Source organism: Eulemur rufifrons, chromosome 6 (genome assembly GCF_041146395.1).
Source record: "Eulemur rufifrons isolate Redbay chromosome 6, OSU_ERuf_1, whole genome shotgun sequence".
In the NCBI taxonomy this organism is placed as follows: Eukaryota; Metazoa; Chordata; class Mammalia; order Primates; family Lemuridae; genus Eulemur; species Eulemur rufifrons.
Genome location: NC_090988.1, coordinates 34,900,299 through 34,920,960, shown reverse-complemented (window position 1 = coordinate 34,920,960; position 20,662 = coordinate 34,900,299). Strand labels below are relative to the sequence as shown.

The following is a 20,662-nucleotide window of genomic DNA, read 5'->3' as shown; positions in this document are numbered from 1 at the left end:
GTGCAGATCCTGTTTCAGTCTTCTACATGTGGCTATCCAGTTTTCCCAGCACCATTTATTGAATAAGGATTCTTTTCCCCAGTGTATGTTTTTGTCTGCTTTGTCAAAGATTAGATGACTATATGAGGATGGTTTTATATCTAGATTCTCAGTTCTGTTCCACTGGTCTGTGTCCCTGTTCTTGCGCCAATACCAAGCTGATTTAATAACCACAGCCTTGTAGTATAGCTTGAAGTCTGGTAAATTGATGCCTCCCAATTTGTTCTTTTTGCTTAAGATTGATTTTGCTATATGGGGTCTTTTCTGGTTCCATATGAAGCATAGGATTGTTTTTTCTAGATCTGTGAAAAATGGTGTTGGTATTTTAATAGAGATTGCCTTGAATCTGTAGATAACTTTGGGTAGCATATTTTAACAATGTTGATTCTGCTGACCCATGTGTATAGTGTGATTTTCCACCTGTTTATGTCCTCTGCTATTTCCTTTGTCAGTATTTTGTAGTTCTCCCTGTAGAGTTCTTTTACCTCCTTATTCCTCCTATATTCCTAGGTATTTTATTTTCTTTGTTGCTATTGTGAATTGTATTAAGTCTTTGATTTTGTTCTCAGTTTGACTGTTGTTGGCATACAGGGATGCTACTGATTTCTATACATTGATTTTGTAACCTGAGACTTTGCTCAACTTGTTTATCAATTCCAATAGTCTCATGGCAGAATATTTGGGGTTTTCTAGATATAAGATCATTTCATCAGCAAAAAGTGATAATTTGACCTCTTCTGCCCCTATTTGGATGCCCATGACTTCCTTTTCTTGCCTGATTGGCTCTTGCCTAGCTCTGGCTAGGACTTCCAGCATATGTTGGATAGAAGTAGTGATGGAGGGTAACATTGTCTGGTTCCAGTTCTAAGTGGGAATGCTTTCAGGTTTTCCCCATTCTGTATGATGTTGGCTGTGAGTTTGTCATATATGGCTTGTGTCATTTTTAGGTAGGTCCTGTCTGTGCCTATTTTGTTAAGCGTCTTACCATAAAAGGGTGCTAAATTTTGTTGGATGCTTTTTCCACATCGATTGAGAAGATCATGTGGTCTTTATTTTTACTTCTATTTATGTGTTCAATTACATTTATAAATTTGCTTATGTTGAACCATCCCTGCATCTCTGGGATGAAGCTCACTTGGTGATGATGGATTATTATTTTTGATAAGCACCTGAATTTGGTTTGCTAGGATTTTGTTGAGAATTTTTGCCTCTATATTCATAAAGGATATTGGTCTGTAATTTTCTTTTTTTGTTGCGTCATTTCCTGGTTTTGGTATCAGGATGATATTGGCTTCATAAAACGTGTTGTGGAGGATTCCTTCCTTCTCAATGTTGTGGAATAATTTCTGCAGGATAGGCACCAGTTCTTCTTTGTAGGTGTAGTAAAATTCAGGTATGAAACCATCTGGTTAGGGACTTTTCTTTTTAGGAAGGTTTTTTTTATTGCTGCTTCAATTTCGGTACTTGATATTGGCTTGTTCAGGATTCTGTTTCTTCATGATTGAGCCTCTGGAGGCTGTGTGTTTCTAACAATTTGTCCATTTCCTCCACGTTTTCAAGTTTATGTGCATTGAGGTTTTTATAGTATTCATAGAAAATATTTTGCATTTCTGTGATATCAGTTGTAATTTTTCCTTTTTTATTCCAGATGGAGCTTATTAGAGTTCTTTCTTTTCTGCTTCTTGTTAATGTAGCAAGAGGTGTGTCAATTTTGTTCATTTTTCAAAGAACCAACTTTATGTTTTATTAATCTTCTGTATAGTTTTATTTTTTCTCAATTTCATTTAGTTCTGCTCTGATCTTCATTATTTCTTTTCTGGGTTTAGGGTTGGTTTTCTCATCCTTTTTCAGTTCTTTGAGATGATTCATTAGATTGTTGTTTGTGGCTGGGCACAGTGGCTCACGCCTGTAATCCTAGCATTCTGGGAGGCTGAGGTGGGAGGATCGCTCGAAGTCAAGAGTTCGAGACCAGCCTGAGAAAGAATGAGACCCTGTCTGTACTAAAAATAGAAATAAATTAGCTGGACAACTAAAAATATATAGAAAAAAATTAGCAGGGCATGATGGCACATGCCTGTAGTCCCAGCTACTCGGGAGGCTGAGGCAGAAGGATTGCTTAAGCCCAGGAGTTTGAGGTTGCTGTGAACTAGGCTGATGCCATGGCACTCTAACCTGGGCAACAGAGTGAGACTCTGTCTCCAAAAAAAAAAAAGAAAAGAAAAGAAAAGAAAAAAGAGAAAAAAGAAAAAAAATATTGATTTGTGATCTTTCTGGTTTTTGGATGTAGGCATCATGAGCTGATGAGAAAAATGTATACTCAGTGTTTTGGGTAGAATGTTCTGTAAATGTCAGTCAGGCCGATTTCTTCTAGTGTTCTGTTTAAGTCTATTATTTCTTTGTTTATTTTCTGTTTGGAGGATCTGTCCTGTACTGTCAGAGGGGTGGTGAAGTTCCCGGCTATTATGGTGTTGCTGTTTATCATTTTGTGTGGATCAAATAGGATTTGCTTTATGAATCTAGGTGCAGCTGAGTTAGGTGCATAAGTATTTAGAATTCTTATGTCTTCTTGTTGAATTATACCCTTCACCATTATATAGTGACCATCCTTGTCTTTCATTACTTTTATAGATTTGAAGACTAACTTACCTGAAAGAAGAATTGCTACACCAGCTTTATTTGGGCTTCTATTTGCATGGGATATTGTTTTCCATCCTTTCTCCTTGAGTCTGAATGCACTCTTATGGGTTAGATTTGTTTCCTGGAGATAGAAAAAATTGGCTTGTGTATATTTATCCATTTGGCCAGCCTATGTCTATTTAATGGGGAGTTCAAGCTTTCACATTTATTGAAAGAATTGATAAGTAGGGCAGATTTCTGTTCATCCTGTTCAGTTGAACTTTGTGCTTTGTTTTCTCTCTTGAGCTGTTGTGATATGTGGCCTTTGCCCTTTAGCTTTTGGATAATTTTACACTGGTGAGTGTTTATTATGCTTATCCATGTGTAATGCTGTTGTGAATACTTCCTGGAGGGCAAGTCTTTTCTTGATGAATTCCCTCAGTCTCTGCTTGTCTGAGAGGGTCCTTATTTCTCCTTCATATCAGAAACTTAGTTTTTCAGGATATAAGATTCTAGCTTGGGCATTAGTCTGTTTGAGAAGAGTGAGAATGGGACCCCAGTCTCTTCTGGATTGTAAGGTTTCAGTTGAGAAGTTTGAAGTTATTCTGATGGATTTTCCTTTGTAGGTTACCTGCTTCTTTAACCTTACAGCTCATAGGAGGCCCTCTTTCATGTTTATTTTGACCAGTCTGATGACTATGTGTTGTGGTGTCTTCCTGTTTGCATTGAATCTCCCAGGAGTCCTTTCATCTTCTTGTACCTGGATATCTAGCTTTCTAACAAGGCCCCGGAAATTTTCCTCCATTATATCCTCAAATAATTTATATAACCTTTGTATATTTTCTTCTCCCTCAGGGATGCCTATAATTCTCATATGAGATCTCGTCACATAATCCCACATGTCTTACAGGCTTTGCTCTTTTCTCTTATTTCTCTGCTCTATCTCTGTGATTGACTTTTTTAATTGAAAGGTATTATCTTCAGTCCCTGAGATTCTTTCTTCTGTTTGAGCTATCCCATTCTTGAGGCTTTCCACTGTGTTTTGTAATTCCTTGAATAAATTCTTCATTTCCAGAAGTTCTGATTGATTTTTCTTTAATATGTCAATTTCTTTAGTGAATTTTTCTTCCGGGTTCTGTTTTCTTTGTGTGTGTGTGTGATTTCTTTGTGTTGGTTATCCATTTTCTCTTGCATGTCATTGAGTTTTCTTACAATCCATGTTCAAAATTATTCTGCCATTTCGGTGTTCTGAATTTGATTGATATCCATTGCTAGAGAGCTGGTGTTCCCCTTTGGGGGTGACCTTTCAGTTTGATTCTTCATACTTTCTGAGTTCTTTTGCTGATTCCTTCCCATCTGGAGCAGCTGTTGCTTCTTACCTTTGGAGTTTTGTTTAGATAATGACATGCCCTGTTTTGTCTCTGAGCCAGTAGGTGGTGTTTGTGGGTGAGATTTGACCACACACTGTATGATGAGTCAGTAAATGCAATAAAAGAGCATGCAAATTGACCTCCCTGTCAGTAGGTGGCGCTTACCAGGAGGAGCAAACTGCAAAGTTGTTTTGGGGTACTGTAACCAGCCCTTGTTCCTCTGGAGAGGCACCATAGTGCCTCAGGTGGTAGGTGGGGCCCTGGGACCTCCAGGTGTGTCCTTATTCTCCTCTTCAGCAAGGGCAGGTAGGAGAGTGAGGCTGGGTGGGGCTAGGTTGGGTGAGCCTGCCTTCAAGCTCCACAAATGCTGTTAGCAGGCATCAAAGGTCTATTCTCTAGTTCTGGACAAAGCTGCCGGGGAGGGGCTGAAATGGCCCCACTCAGCCAAAAAGTGTGGGTGTGGAGGTGGAGTTGTTTGAGAACTGCAGTCTGGCAGTCAGGAGCAGGCCTCGCTCCCTTGCTTGCCCTATTCCATGGTTTCTCCTGTCTCAAGGTTTGTCCCACTCTGCTGGAATCATCAGTCAAGCAGCACCAGGGAGGGCCAGTGGGCAGGGAGCTCACAGTCTGAGTACTTCTCAGGCCACTGCAGGCCCCCAAAAGGAAAGGTTCCGTTCCCTGTGGATACCTCTGGGTGGTGGCTACATTGTCTCTCTTGGCAGCCCCAGGTAGGGGAGAAGAAGGGGAGAATGACACAATATGGTGTCTGTGGGGCCAGATGTGTCCTGAGGGAGCTGGGAGTCCGGTGCCCTGTCTGCAAGAGGCTCACTGCTCACTGGTGGCAGCCATCTCTGGGCTGGTGTCGGCAGGGCCCTCCAGCAGCTCAGGAGCCCGCCAGCAGTCTGAGATGCAAGGGAAGGGAAACTTAACCACTCCGTCTACTCTTGTCGCTGGTCTCCAACGCTCTCGGGGTTTAGTCCCTGCTGATACATTTCTCCTTCCAGTTCTGCTCCAAAACCTCTTTGTGTGGAGTCTCCTATAGGTTCAGGCACCCTTCCAACTCTCATCTGATCTATGTTTGTCTGCCTATTTTTTTTTTTTTCTTTACTTTCATCTAAAATGTTAACTTCTTGCAGAGACATTCTGGCTGGAGGTGTTTCTTGTCTGCCATCTTCCTAGACATCAGTTGTTGGTTTTAAACACACAGTGAAATAATCTGATCAAAGTCTAGCAAAGGCTAGCAAAGTCATTTTATCATAAAAGTAGCTCTGCTTCTTCAAGTGTTGATGTCTTCTATTCAACCTACTACAATGAAAGTATTTACTGAATTCAGGAACTTCTCAGAAAAGTCAAAAAATATTTAGTAGATAACAAATTTGTCAACATATGATAATGGCAGCTGTTCAACATGGTTCTCCAACTATAAGGTCTTGCTGTTGGGAGAATGCCAAGTACCTCTAAAAAGAGTCTTCCTGAATCTCATCTTTACCCATACAGTATAGCATGTCCTGATTATTCTATGCGGATTTGCAGCTCTCCAGCTTTCAATCTGCCCTAGATCCTCCATTTTCAGTGACTCCATTTAACTGCCTCTTCCAGCTTTTCATTCATTGCATGATGCTGTAGAAAGAGTACAGAGAGATCTGAGTTTGGGCAAGTCAGTTTTCTTACCTAGAAAATGGAAATAACATCCTTGAGCATGTGTTGTGAGTTAAATAAAATAAGGCATATGTAAAGTGCTATATGTAAAACGGGTGTGTTGTATTTTGTAGGCACTTGACAAATATTTATGGGCACGTGCTGTGACTACCTTAAAAGTCTTTCCTTAGAATTCCTCCCTTTGAGCTGCTTCTATGAAAAACACCAATAGAAATATGTGCAGGCATTTTGGACTGTCCTCTCTTCTCAGGAAAGAGCCAGATACCAAGAAAAACAATGTTGTTATAGGTTTAGAAGGATCATCAAGCCTAATATCTTTACAAAGCCATCCATTCACATTTTTATATGATTAATTCACTCTTCATTGTTGCAGAAAGACCTGAATAGAATAGCCTGCATGCTTATATAATCACTGTATTTTTCACGTTGAATTTAATGTGCACCCATGTCAATAGTAACCAGATTTCTCAGCTGAAAAGTGGAAAAACTATCAGCATGACCACATAGCTCAGATTAGGTGGCATTTGCTAGCTTTGACATGAAGAGATTAATAGAGAGCTTATTCTACATCTTTAACATAGATTCTAATCTTAAAAACCATCCTGTTTTATGAATAATTTTGTGTCAATTGCTTCTAAATTAGATCTATATTCCCCTGTGAATTCTTAATTAGTATCTTTGCTCCCATCTAATTTAAATTTAACATTTTTGTTTTCTTTGCCCAAATTCTATTTTTGTGGGACTCTGAAATCACTCTTTAAAAGGATGTTTTTCAGAGTCCAGATGGTACCAATAATTATTTATTATCTTTAGCTTCCACTATTATCTGTCATCCAATCTGTGATATTATAAATCTTGTTCAGTGCTCACAGTTGCTGTAGCAATTCAATAAAAAAAATGCTCGTGTAATAAGAAGTTCCGAAAAATCCAGCACATTATAGAGGTAGAACTACTTTCAAAGCTTTAATTAAAAGTCTGATGACTGTACTGGATTTGTGTTAGGGTTTTATGAGTGGTTGCATATTACTCTATTTTTTTTTCTTCTGATCTCTAATTCACTGAATAATACCCAAGCATATTTCCAGAGAACTTCTTATAGCATGAACTGAGGTTTCACTTTTCACCAGTGTGAAACTAGGAAAATTCATCTGCAGAAGTGCTTTGCCAACTTAATAAGTAAGACCCTTCAGTTACTTTTTACTTGGAGGAGATTAGGGAGTTTTTTCTGATGAGAGCAGGGGGTATCTTACTACATTGTTATATACAAAGGTAAGAAATTCCTATTCTATTATTATTTTTCACTCCAGAAACAAACCCATGGTAAATGCTCAGTTCATGAAAAGTTATTTCCAGTCCCTGGAATACCCTTCAAACCCTCATGTGCCAGTTAAAGTGTACTTACCCAGGCCTTTCCTTTCAAACATAATTAATCATGCCATTTGGGTGTTCCCTTACCATTCTGTTATCATCTCTGATATAACACTTAATGCATTTTATTATAATTTGTTCTCATTTATCTGTTTAGATGAGGACAAAGCCTATACTTTTCCCATAAATCTTTGTGTTTATAGTGTCTAACGAGATAGATTGCATATATCATGTGCTCAACAAATATCTTTTGAATAAATTAGTAATTAATGTTTCTGAGAACAGTTATTTGTGTATATATGTGCACACATGCTATAGCTTGCCCTATTATTAGGACATAGCATTTTGGTGGTCAACTAAACCTATTATTAATAATATTTTCTCTTATTCATTCTTCATTACAAATTGCTATTAAATTTTCTTCCCCTAAAATGCAAAAATACAATTAATTTTTAAAAGACAAATATAGGACTTTATATTGGGTCTTGTTATATTTATTTTTGCCCAGTGTTTCAGCCTATCAAAATATTTTAAAACTAAAATCTCTTAGCTAAAATTACCTTTGAACATTTTATTTTAAAAATCTACATATATACTCAAATTGTTCAGAAGCTGCTAAATTATATGAGAACAAAAAACAGAGCCATTGGAGACCTATTTCTAGTTCTAAACCAATTTATTAATCAACTCATTGGGTATATTAAATTATCTAACTATGAATCAACTTAATTGTGCTGTTATCCAGATCACATTTCTATATACTTCCCACAAGGACTTCATAAAAAACTTTTAAAAATTAAGTTTTATATTGCAGAGTGCCAGCATCTAGTATCTCTACAGAAAACATTCAGTGACATCAGTAGAAACGGTGGTGTAAAAACCTTTGAAAATTCTCTTATAAAAAACAATGAGAACACTGGAAAAACTTGACAAAATCAACATTTTCAGAACTAAAGGCTTGAAACAATTTTGTGAACATTTATTCAAGAAAAATGGCTTTATCTCAGTAAAAACTGTAAATTTTGTGATGTTTTAACTTACACTGTTCCCATCATCCTCTTTCCATCTCTGTGGTAACCTTGAGAACCAGCATCCTTGTAATCATGTTGCAAACCAGAGGTTTAGCAGCCATTGGAGAAAGGGCTAGGGGTTGGAACTCCTACAAAGCCCCATCGTCAGCTAACTGTCATCATTTGACCTGTTCTGCAGTTCCCTGGAAAATCTCACTCATAAAGCTCGCCTTTATTTGACCCGCATCAGAGCTTTTTCAGTATGAACAGGTTTTGCCCAGAGATATTTGTTGAAATAATTAGTGGTGATTGCCTGAGGGATTCATGACAGTTGGGGTAAAGAACAAGCTGACCAAAAAAGTTAAAAGGAAAAGCTTATTGGATATATCCATACAATCTTTGGAAAGCTCTAATATTTTCCTGAATCTAGAAGGCCCCTCACATGTCTAGAACTGTGTTCTTGCATAGGGCTATGGTTTATTCAGGGAGACTTGAGAAGGGCACCTCTGGTTGACCTTGAGGCTCTGCACAAGCAGGATGTAAAGGCTAAGGCAGAGTCGTAAACTGCAAGGCTGAATGTTGAAGGCATGCCCCAATAGATACACAGAGCCCTTTGGCAAAAGCTGGGGACTTATTGGTTATAGGCATTTAAGGAGGTTTATGGTCAATCAGTAGTTGACCAGTAGGCTAATTGAGCAGAGACTTAAGTGGCCCTACCCTATAAAGAACACAGACTTTATAAACTCAGTTTGGGAAAGTTGCTAAACAAACAAACAGCAGCAGCAGCAACGACGACATGAACAAATGATATTAAACTCATACATACATTTAGAAAGAAGAAAAATCTCAAATCAATAATTTAACCTTCCACCTTAAGAAATTAGAAAAAGACAATAACATTACAAGAAATGTATAGACAGTTATGAATATCGATGTAGAAATACCAAATAAAATATTAGCAAACTGTATCTGGCAACATCCAAAAGGATATCCACGGTCATGGGTAGAATAGTAACGCCCCAAAGTTGTCTACATTCTAATCACGGCAACCTTTAAATGTGTTAGGCCACATGGAAAAGGAAAATCAAGATTGCATATGGACTATTGTTGCTAATTAACAAAACATCTTAAAAACTTAAAACGGGGAGTTATTTTGGATTACCCAGGTGAGCCTAATGTAATCACATGGGCATGGTAGTTAATTAGCTGGGGAAGGATGAGAAAAAACGAGAATAATGAGGGAGGAGATTTCAGATGGCAGGAAGTTGAAGCCCCAGGCGAAGAGAAGACTGCTGAAACTATCTAATATCATTGATGTGTGAGAATGAACTGGAAGATTTTTGTGCCACACGTGCTTTCATGAACATGCCTCCTGTGCCTCAAGCTCTCAGTCATATCTATTATCTACCTAATCTTGAACTGTGATGCTTTGGGGGATTAAAGGAACCAACATATGAAGCAATGCAGCATGGAAAAGAACTAAGATGCCTGGATAGAAAGATACGAAGTGACACTGGCCGTTGAGACTTCAGTGGAAATGGAAACTTGGAACCAAAGGTGAGTTAAAGAAACGTGGACTTCCACTTAAAAATCCAAACTCATATGCTGTGTGGGATGGGATATATATATATATTTCAAAAGACAGGATGAATTTGCTCACTTATGTGTAACATTGACTATAGAGACTTGTAGATAACAGCTTGGTAGGGAACAAAGTTCTTACAGAACTGAGTGAAAATCTTAATTCCTTTCCTTATACATGTTATAGTCCATAATTATTTAAAATTCTAGAGAGCTTTGCATATGCCAAGTATGAAGTTTCATGTAGTTTGTCCAGATCACAGGGGTTTTCCACTTTATTCTTTTATCCTATTCATTAATCATAAAAATAAATGGATATTATACAAGCCTTCAATCTTACTGTTCTCTGATTTCACTTGGCTTTAGAAATGCTTCTGAAACAGGTGGTCTAATGCAATGCAGCTCTGGATCAAGAACTGAGAGACAGAATGTGCTGTCGGTTTTAAGACCCAGATAATGCCACTGTTTCTCCTCGTGCATTTAGCATTGTTAATTCATATCAGTGAAGTGCCAGTGTTTATGAATGCCTGTCTGTTTTAGAGAATAAGGTTTTCTTTTGGGAACTTCGATCACATAAAGAAGCAGCATACTGTATAAGGCTCAGCTGAGAACTTTGAAAATGGTTACACGTGGATCACGCTGCTTCTAGGAGATTACATGTTTCAAATGATAACGTTATCAGTTTGTCACATCATATGTAATGTCTGTGGGAGCCTGTTTTTTCCTCCAATTGAGACTGATGAGCCACCATGAGAATAGAGTTAATCTGCACATGGATCTCTTTCCCAGTCCTCCTCGTCAATTGTCCATACCACAGCAAAATTCGTCACAGGCACTTTAATGTTCCTGATAGCCACACTGTGTCTGTTTCCTTTGAGATTTCTGGGGTCCTCCTTACAAATTAGTTTCATGGAGCCAATTGCTTCCAAGTTTATTCACCTACAAGTAGATGACCATAGTGCCTCCATTTTGCTTTGCATGTGTCTTTTTGGTCACACCGTCTCTCACAGGTAACAGTAGATGTGGACCATGTTTTGATCCCACTGTTACCACCATCTGAAGAGACCTCCCCCTGCCTCTTCCTCTCTTATAATTCCATTCATTCCTTAAAGACACAGTTTTATATTACCTCGCGTTCACTGACTCTTTTCCATCACATTACCCTAAACTGATTTCTTCCTTTTCTGTTCACCTATAGAGAAAATTGTTTTTAGATCCCTATAAATTAGTTCAATTTAACAAAACTTTATTTGTCATGTAGTAGTGGAGTATCTGGAGCTGGACTAAAGCTTTCCTCTACCCCTTCTCGCTGTGGGAATTTTGGCAAGGTACTTAATCGCTCTCTGACTCTGTTTCCTACCCTATAAAGTGGAATATAACTAGCACTTACTTTTTAGGGTTGTTCTGAGGATTACATATATTAATACAGAAAGGGCTTAAGTGAGGACCCCTGTGTTTGATACTCAGGTTTTGCACTGAAAAATTCCGGGAGCAGCATTCACAGACAACAATGTAAATGGTGCCTGGAATTGTGCAGTCTACCACCCAACAACCATACATGGCTACTCAGAACAGTCCCTGGCACATAAAAGTAGCTCTAATATCTAAAAGTATCAGCTGTTATTGTGGTTCTTTGTTTCACTGTAGTAAAGACATATGTATCCTTAGATTATTTATTGATCTCTAACTTCACATCCTTCCTGTCTTACCTCCGGGTGGGCATATTTGCTTCTGCTCATCTCTTATATTTAGTTGTTAATCACTGTCAACTCACAGTTCTTCACACTGTACACACTATTTCTAGGAAACTATAAATTATTAAATTTGACTGAAGAACGTGGAGAGAAATCAGAACGATAAATATCTAGGTAAGAAATTGAAAGTTATCTAAAAGTGACTTCCTTGTTCATAAAAATGGCAGGCAAAAGTATAATATGTTCTGTGCTGAGTTTTTATTTTTAAGATGGAAGAAAATTATTCTCTTGTAAAACCCTACCTAATACTGTTTTAAAAAAAATCTCTGACAAATATAGCACAAATGATAAATCAAATGCATAGTTATGCAAAAATCTTAAAATATTAGTAATTGAAATCTGCAGTTCATTAAAAAACACCAAAACCAATGTCAGGTGTGTTTTAGGCATGGTGGGATGATTCAATATTAGAATATCTGTGAATGCAATGACCATATCATATAATCAAATCAGAAGTTTAGAAAAAAGCATGTGAAAAAATTATTTGGCAAAATTTAATTTCTCAGTAAAAGAAGATACCTGCCATAGCTAAAACACACCTCACATTGGTTTTGGTATTTTTTAATGGACTGTAGATTTCAGTTATGAAGACATCTATTCTTAGACTAAGTACATAATTTTATAGTGTTTCAAAATTTGTCCATATTTATATCTCAAATTAAATGTTAGTATTGTGCTTTAAGATTAAAATTAGAAGCATTTCCTTTAGCCTCAAGGAGGAATAATGGTTGACGCTTATCAATGTTTTGCTTGGGAAGTATTATGCACTTCTGTTAGACAATATATGACATTTACAAAAAGACTTTCATATCATTTAATTATCTATTTTCACTATTAGAGTATATTCCTCTTAAGAGAGAGGCATTTTGTTGTATTTGTCACTATATCATCAACTCTACTGGGCTCATCATGTCAGAGGGGATTGTTTTGTTAGTATTTATTTCTGGAAACATATTTAAGTAAATTAATGCTTCTTTTAAAATTTTTCAAAGACATTCTTAAATCTCTACTTTCTTATTTATCACAGTAAAAACTAAAAATGATTACCCATATGCAGGTAGAGTCTTTACCATATCTTTCCCTTTTACCTACACACTTCCAAGAGGCATTTTTATTAGATATGATTGATTATTAAAATGAATATTATTTTATCACAAGAACCTTATGTTTCAAAAAAATTATATTAGAGCTTGCCTTTTATTTTTTAAATTATATTTTCAGTGATTGTGTGTACCTAAATTGGCATGTTTAAGTTGTTTCAATGTTCAATATTAGTTCTTTTTTCATTTTGACTTAATTTTTCCCTGAGTTCTTGATCTTGAGTTTTATTACTATCAGCTAGAATATATCTACAAGAAATTTTCCTAAATGACATATAAGAATAATCATTTCAGGGCATTTTTATGTCTTATTTTTTCCTATGAATAACAACTCCATAAGTAAAAACCTTTGTTTCACAATACATTTTCCTTAACAATTCCAGTGCTCTGTTTTCTTTGAATATGTTGTATTATTCAAGAGAAATCTGAAGCCTTTTTATAGCTAAATTGTTTTTACTACTTGAATGATTATAGTATTTTTTTCTCTACTACATTTGTAATTCAAAACATTATTGAGAAAAAGCAAATAGAACCTAAATAAAAAGAAATTTATTCTTTTCATGGATTGGAAGACATTAAATGTTATCAGTTTTCTTCAGAATGATCACCTTGATCAAATTCCTAGCACAAATTTTTACTAGAACATGACAAAATTATATATCACACAAGGTGAGGACAAAGAAACATGGAAGCTTATTCTAACAGCCATGAAGTCTCAAAAACTATAAAAATTAAGACAGCAAGATATGCTCACAATGAGAGAATAAAAAGAATAATAGAATGGAAGAGACATTGTCTCAGGATGAGACTCATGCCTATATGAACATTTGATTTATGACAAAAGTTAGAATGGAATGCATAGCAATGTGGAAGGAACTATCTTTTCAATAAAAATACTGGAATAATTGGATATCCACCTGGAAAAAAATGAAGCTCGATTCCTATCTCCCACTATATACAAAAATCAATTCCAATTGTTAAAGGCAAAACAACAGTGTTTTTAGAAGATGAATGAAGACTATCTCCATGTCCTTGCAGTAGGAAAAGATTTCTTAAAACACATAAAACACTAGCAATAAAGTTAAAGATTGATAAATTAGAAGATTCATAAATTTGACTATAGTAAAATTGAGAACATTTGTTTATCATTTGATAAAAGAAGAGTGAAAGGGCAAACCATGTAGTGAGAGAAAATAATTGGAATGTATATAACTGTCAAAGGACCCTTATTCAGAATTCTGGCAAATAAATGAGAAGACTGATAGTAGAAAAATGAGTAAAAGAATAAAAAGCCAGTTCACAAAGAGGATATCCAAATAGCCAGAGAAAAATGTGTTCAACCTCAATAATAATTAGGGAAATGCAAATTAAAATTGTATATGATACCAGTATACACCAATTAGAATGGGTAAAATGGAAAAGACTGATAATAAATGCTGGTAAAAATGTGGATCAATAGGTATTTTCATGAACCATGCTGATGTTATTGTAAATAAGTACAACCATTTTGGAAAATGGTGACTGTATGCATCTCTGTAACCCAGCAATTCTACTTCTAGGGATATAATCAACAGAAATAAACATATGCACTAAAACATGTACAAGAACACATGAATTATTCATAATAGTTCCCAAATTTTAAGTAATCTGTATGTCCTTGAATGGTAGAAATATTAAATAAACTGGTATTTTTATACAATGGAATACAATACAGCCATGAAAGTAAAAAAACTACAACTGCATATAGCAATATGGGTGAATCCCGAAGACGTAATGTTTTTAGAAGAATTAAAAAAAATACAGGCATAACACATACTGAAAAAATACTAATCCTTAACCTTAGGGACACATACTTAGCTAAGGTAACTGTTAAAAAAGAAAGGAGTTGGTCAACATAAAATTTAAGATGGTAATTATTTTTTGAGGAGAGGGAGAACTTTGTGAGTGGGAAGAGGTGAGCTGAAGATTTCTGGATGCCATTGATGTTCTGAACTTTTTTACTTGGGTGGTGGTAATTTAGATAATTTATTATTATGAGCATTTATATTTTCTATATTTCCTGTATGTGTGCTATTTCACCATAAAGTATTTTGTTTCTTAAAGGAAAATAGGCCAAAAGTTAAGTTACAATTTTAGCATAGTAGCTCTTTTTTTCCTCTACACCTTCTAAATAAGAGTTATGATCTATCAAAGAATGTTGTGCTACCGCCAGGTGAAAATGCTAGGCTGAAAGATATTAATTAGATGCTAAAATATTAAAATTTGAGGATATCTTACTGATTTGTAGAGACAATAGAAGAAAATATTTGATTTTGAAACTATCTCCCCAAACAGAGGATGTTTGTTATATACAGATAACCAACATGAGTCTGCAATCCTTCTATGCATAGAACTGCTCACTTATTGATGACATGTGTGATAATATTTACCACCTATGGAAATGGCCTAAACCATAAAGTCACCTGGCCCATGGTTAATTTATAGACCCATTGTCAAATATCTGAATTTTGGTTTTCACATTTCCAGATTTTAACTGTGTGACCCTAGAATGTCATTTGATGGCTTTCTCTGTTTTAATCTGCCTACTCTTAGAAATTACACTAATTAGAGAGCTGGTATGAGAAATGACTAAAGCTACACACCATTAACAGATACTAGCTATCACTGCACCCAGTTTCCTCTACTGTTAACATCTTACATTCATATGGTACATTTGTTACAATGAACAAATATTGATACATTATTATTAATTAAAGTACGTACTTTATTCAGTTTTTCTTAGTTTTCATCTAATATATATTTCTGTTCCAGGATCCCATCCAGAATACCAAATTATATTTAGTTTTCCTGTCTCCTTTGGCTTCTCTTGGCTGTGATAATTTTAGACTCATTTTTGATGACTTTGACAGTTTTGAGTAGTGTTATAAAATACTCCTCAAATGAGATTTGCCTGGTGTTTTTATAATTAAACTGAGGTTATGAGTTTTTGGAAAGAAGATCTTAGAGGTAAAGTGCTATTTTTATCATATCATATCAAGAGTACATACTATCAACATGGTTTATCACTGATAGTGTTGACCTTAATCACCAGGGTGAGGTAGAGTTTGTTAGATTTCACCACTCTCAAGTTACTATCTTACAACTTTTCTATACTTTACTCTTTGGAAGGGAGTTCCTATACATATTATCCCAAACTTAAGGCGGATGGGGCATCTATATAATTTTTTTTGCATGTTTCTACATGAGAGTTGTTTCTTTCCCCCATTTATTATAGTATTATGGATTAATTCCCATTTTAAATAAAGTATACCCATGTTTGGGTCTCATCAGTCCTAATCTAATGAGCCTCACGTTACCTCTTCAGCCTCATCTGTTATCTACAGAATTACATTCATTGGTCTGAACAGGCTGAACTGTCTTCTAAGTGCTCCACACACATTCATAGTTTTTTATATTGGCAAACCTCTACCCAAAGTATTCTTCTTTGCCTTCTTCATCAACTCATTTTTCAAGATGAAGTTCAAATGTGATCTCATTTATGGAACTTTCTGCAACTTCTCCAAATGTTTAGACCTTTAGTGCTCTTTGCTCTGAAAACACTTTGTGTACCCCTGTTTTTATAGTACTTAAGTTTTATTGCAATTATAGATATATATGACTCTGTATCCCATTTGGTTGTGAGTTTCACCAATACAAGAACTAGATCTTATTCCTCAATACAACAGCCCCTATGCCTAGAAGAGTGCCTGAAATCAAAGTTTCTATTAAATCTGCATTAAGAATAAAACAAACCAAAATTGAGGGGTGCTATGAATGTTCTTGAAACACATATATTTTTACCACTGCTATATTCTTGTGAAAGAAATCACTTTGTAGTACATTGTTTTCCTAGTTAATTCTACTGGGGCAGAGGCTGGATACAGTCAACTCTTAATTATCTACTTCAAAGTCCATTTCCTTACTTCTTCCATAAAATACAGACATGCTTTATTTAAAACAGTGTGTCTCTGCCATCTAGTTTTCTGAGGGCTCTGTTTCAGAGGCCTTGTTCTAAATCTCCACTTGCCATGGGAATTGTAAATAGATCATTATGGCAATTTTATAATGTTCGATCAGATTGGTCAAATGCTCTATGTCAACCTTTAGCCTGGAGTCACTAGTTTCACTTTTGGTTATTAGTTTTCAGTTTTCTGGAATGCTCATAGATTATAATTTCCTATTTTATCAGTCCCTCTCATGTTAATTAGACACCATCTCATTGTTCAGTAATTTTAGGTTCAATTTTAGGTGTTGCATTTCTATCGTTTTGTGTAAGTTGTAGTAGAATGACCAAATGGGGTCCCAGACTTGTTGGTTTGTCTTGGAACAAACATCAGGGTATCTCTAATTATACACCAAAGCTTTTTGAAAGTGGAGAAGATGGAGGATAGGAGGGCATTGTTGACTTCTGCCTACCTAAGAGATAAAGGTTGTATTTGTGTGTTTTTTAGATACGGGCTCTTGCTCTGTTGCCCAGGCTGGACTCAAATTCCTGGGCTCAAGTGATTGTCCCACCTCAGCCTCCCAGGTAGCTGGGACTGCAAATCTCAGGCCACCATGCCTGACTGCTTTTTCTGTTTTTGAGGGGGAATTCAACCATGCTCACCTGTATGGTTGGTGAGTGCTTTCTGACACCTGTTCAGTGGGCTGCCTGCTAGGCCTAGATATGAATCAGAAGGGTGCATTGGCCCACCTCTGGGGGATTCCCCCTTTTAGTATAGACTCACTTCAGTCAAATTGTCTTTTAATCAGATGCTGTTTGACACAGATGGCAGGAGAGCACGTTACAAAATTTTAAGTCAAACTCTAGGTCTATTCTGATTTGTAATGTATTTGGTTTTGAGAAGAGCATTTTCCAGAATGTCTAGGGAGAAAATGCTTTTCTGTTGAGCAGAGAATCATAGGCCATTAAGAGGACACTGGAGGCCTCAGGCAGAGGTGAAAAAATCAACATGCTCTTGTGATAGAATGACTTTTCCATCAGATTTCTGATTGCTAGGAACCAGCTGGCATGAATTTTTTTAAAAAAATTGAATTTTCAGCCCCAAGACAGGATTGAGTTCTGGATTCTTCAGTTCCTGACTGTGTAATTTAAGGCAATGTTTCTCAACCTCGTTTTTCATTATTGCTACACTAATAAGCCTTTTTAGACATGTTTTCCTAACTGCCCCTCCATGAAATTTTAATAGTAGTAGGCAGAATGTATATGTTTACATACTATATCTATATCTGTGCTTTATACATAAAAAGAGGAAGCAGAAGGCTTTTTCTTTATTCAATGCAGGGTTAAGAATGACTTAAATATATTTTAAGCTAAAAGTTAATTTAAAAACAATTTTAATTTTAAAAAGTTAATCTATTAACATATAAATTAACTATACAACTGTATTTGACTCACTTTAATATAATTTAATTATATAAATTGTAATGTATCAAACTGCATACACAAATTAGTAATTTATATAAATAATAACAGCAATGTAAACATATTTTAAAAATCATTCAAAACAGTTCTTTTTTTCCAGCAAAAGCAAAAAGAAATGAAAAAAGAAATTAATTTCCTAGAATTATTTTTATTGAACAAAACTTTTAACTTTGATATGAGAAAATAGCTACCTGCTAGATATTCATTCAGATATTGTCAACATTTTTTTTTTTTCAGTACTGGATAAAATAATGTCTGGTTGAATAGCTTTTATGAAATTAAGTGATAATATACATGCTATTATTTATTTATAATAATTTCAAAGCCCACATCACTCACAAAAGCACTGAAGATCAAGTAATATACACAAGGCAGCCAATAATAGCAGCCAGCATGTAATATGCCACGGAAGGACTTTGACACTGAGGGTAATCAATGTAGAGGAAGTCTTTTAATCACAGTCATTTACTCACCATCATTTCATAGCACTGATCTCATCTACATTTTGTACATATTTTATGAACTCAATGTCAGTGGTGCTTGTGTGACACCCAAGACAACCCAATGACAGATTAAGATTTTGTCAGGTAGGAAAACCACTGTAATGTGAGGATTGAACTCTGACCGTTTTCTTTTGCCTAAATTCCTTTGTAAGAAGCCTGGTGAGTCACGCCTACAAATGACAAAAATCTCACTAAACAGGTTTTGTTAATTTGATATATTGTGGTTTACTTCCCAACTTGGTTCTGGTATAGCATCTCATAAGAGATAGAAGACCCCCTTATCTTAACTCAAGCATCCTAGCAGAGCCCCATCTTATCTAAATCATTGCTTTCCACTGACTTCAGGTCTTTAGACAAAGCTTAAATCTTTCAACCAACGATTGTCAACTAAAGAATCCCTAAAACTCACCTATGATTTGTAAGCTCCTGCTTCAAGATGTGCTAGGGATACATAGTTGAACAGCACATCAATGTACTCAAAAAACTTGCTGTATAGATAGGTAGGCAAATATGTAGGCAGATGATTTTAATATAATATGGCAAGTATAGTTATTATAGTAGTGGGCAAACAAGAAGGATCTTAGATTAGTTTCCCATGGTTCAAGGAAACATGGGACTGACAGATAAATTTCATCATAATGGATGAATATAGTATGAGTCTGAAAGAGGCCTTATGATATATGAAGACAGAAGAAGAACAATCTAGATGAGGACAATAGCATTTGTAATGGCAACATGAAACTATGTAATTATGTGCTGTTTGCAGAAGTGAAAGCAATTATAAATGTCTAAGACGTAGGCTTAAAGGCACAGTGTTCTGAGAGATGAGGTTTGGCTATAGGTGGAAGACAAGTCACAGAGGGCCATATTATAGAACTTGGACTATATTGTGCTGATCAGTGCTTCTTAATCTTTTCCACAAAAGTATCCCTAACAATAGAGACTGCTATAATACTGCCTTGTTCTTTTATCGTGTAGCTTAAAATTTCATGTGAATTTTGGATTCTTCTTCACTATATATCTGCTTAGTAATACAATAGTAATTTTAAACTTATTTGCTAATTAAAATGCTTTCAAAAATATTTGAGTAAAGTTAATGATCTTGAAAGATATGCCAGGTTTACTTTTTGTTTCCTTTGGTACATCTCTGTATCTGTGGTAATAGAGATGCCTGGATTTGGGAAGTAACTATGGCTTTGGATTATGAGGAAAATTATAAAAAGTAATAGAAAAGTAATGATATGGTCATCTTTCTTCTTTAAATAGAATATTGAGATGGCAGAAAAGAGGAAAAATTTGAAAAGAAAAGAGTGGAAATAATCAAAATGCTACTGCAATAGTTCAAATGAGAAAGAATTTAGGTTCTGCCCTTGAATGGAAACTGGGTGTTAGGGACTTTATCTTCCTTGATGACTACCTTTCAAAGGAATGCCACAATGGACCTGAGAACACATCCTAGGTTGTAAAACTAGGAAGAAGCTTTTATTTATTTATTTACTTATTTATTTTTTATTTCAGCATGTTTTGGGGGTACAAATGTTTAGGTTATGTATATTGCCCTTGCCCCACCTGAGTCAGAGCTTCAAGTGTGTCCATCCCCCAGAGGGTGTGCACCACACCCATTAGCAGTGTATGTACCCATCCTCTCCACCCCCTCCCATCTGCCTGACACCCGATGAATGTTATTACTGTATGTGCCAGGGACTGTGCTGATTTGCTCAAATATATTATACCTAAAACAACGCTGCAGTTAGATTCACTACCTGATTAAGTTTATGATAAGATAGTCTCCTCCCATATCCATCCAACTTCCTTGCAGTCCAATCATGTGATGTAAGTGAGAATGTGGTAAGTATCACCACCCCTGAATCTTACAAGTCTTCGATGTCATGAATAATCTCTGAAATTCTCCCGGGAATGTGGTATTGCTTTTTATTTACTAGTTTGGTAGGTATGCAAATTCCAGGGGCTACCATCTGGACTTTCCTACTATGGACATTACTCCTTGAGTCAAAAAGCCAGTTTAGGTATTCTACCAGTTTCCAAGTGTGCCTATTTTAACTCTATAATCAGGAACTCTTGAAAAATACATACAAGGTGGATCTAGTACTTACTGGATCCACTGTCATGCAAATTGGGGCTGACTGCATTGATTACCTGACCATAAACCCCCACTTTGGCTGGTGGGTCACAGTGGCATT

General features: G+C 35.9%; 1 pseudogene; it reads right to left on the bottom strand.

The window, feature by feature from the left end:
* LOC138384801 (AKT-interacting protein-like) overlaps positions 1 to 4,260 on the bottom strand; it is a 41,334-nt pseudogene extending 37,074 nt beyond the window's left edge.
* Between the last annotated feature and the right edge of the window lie 16,402 nt (positions 4,261 to 20,662).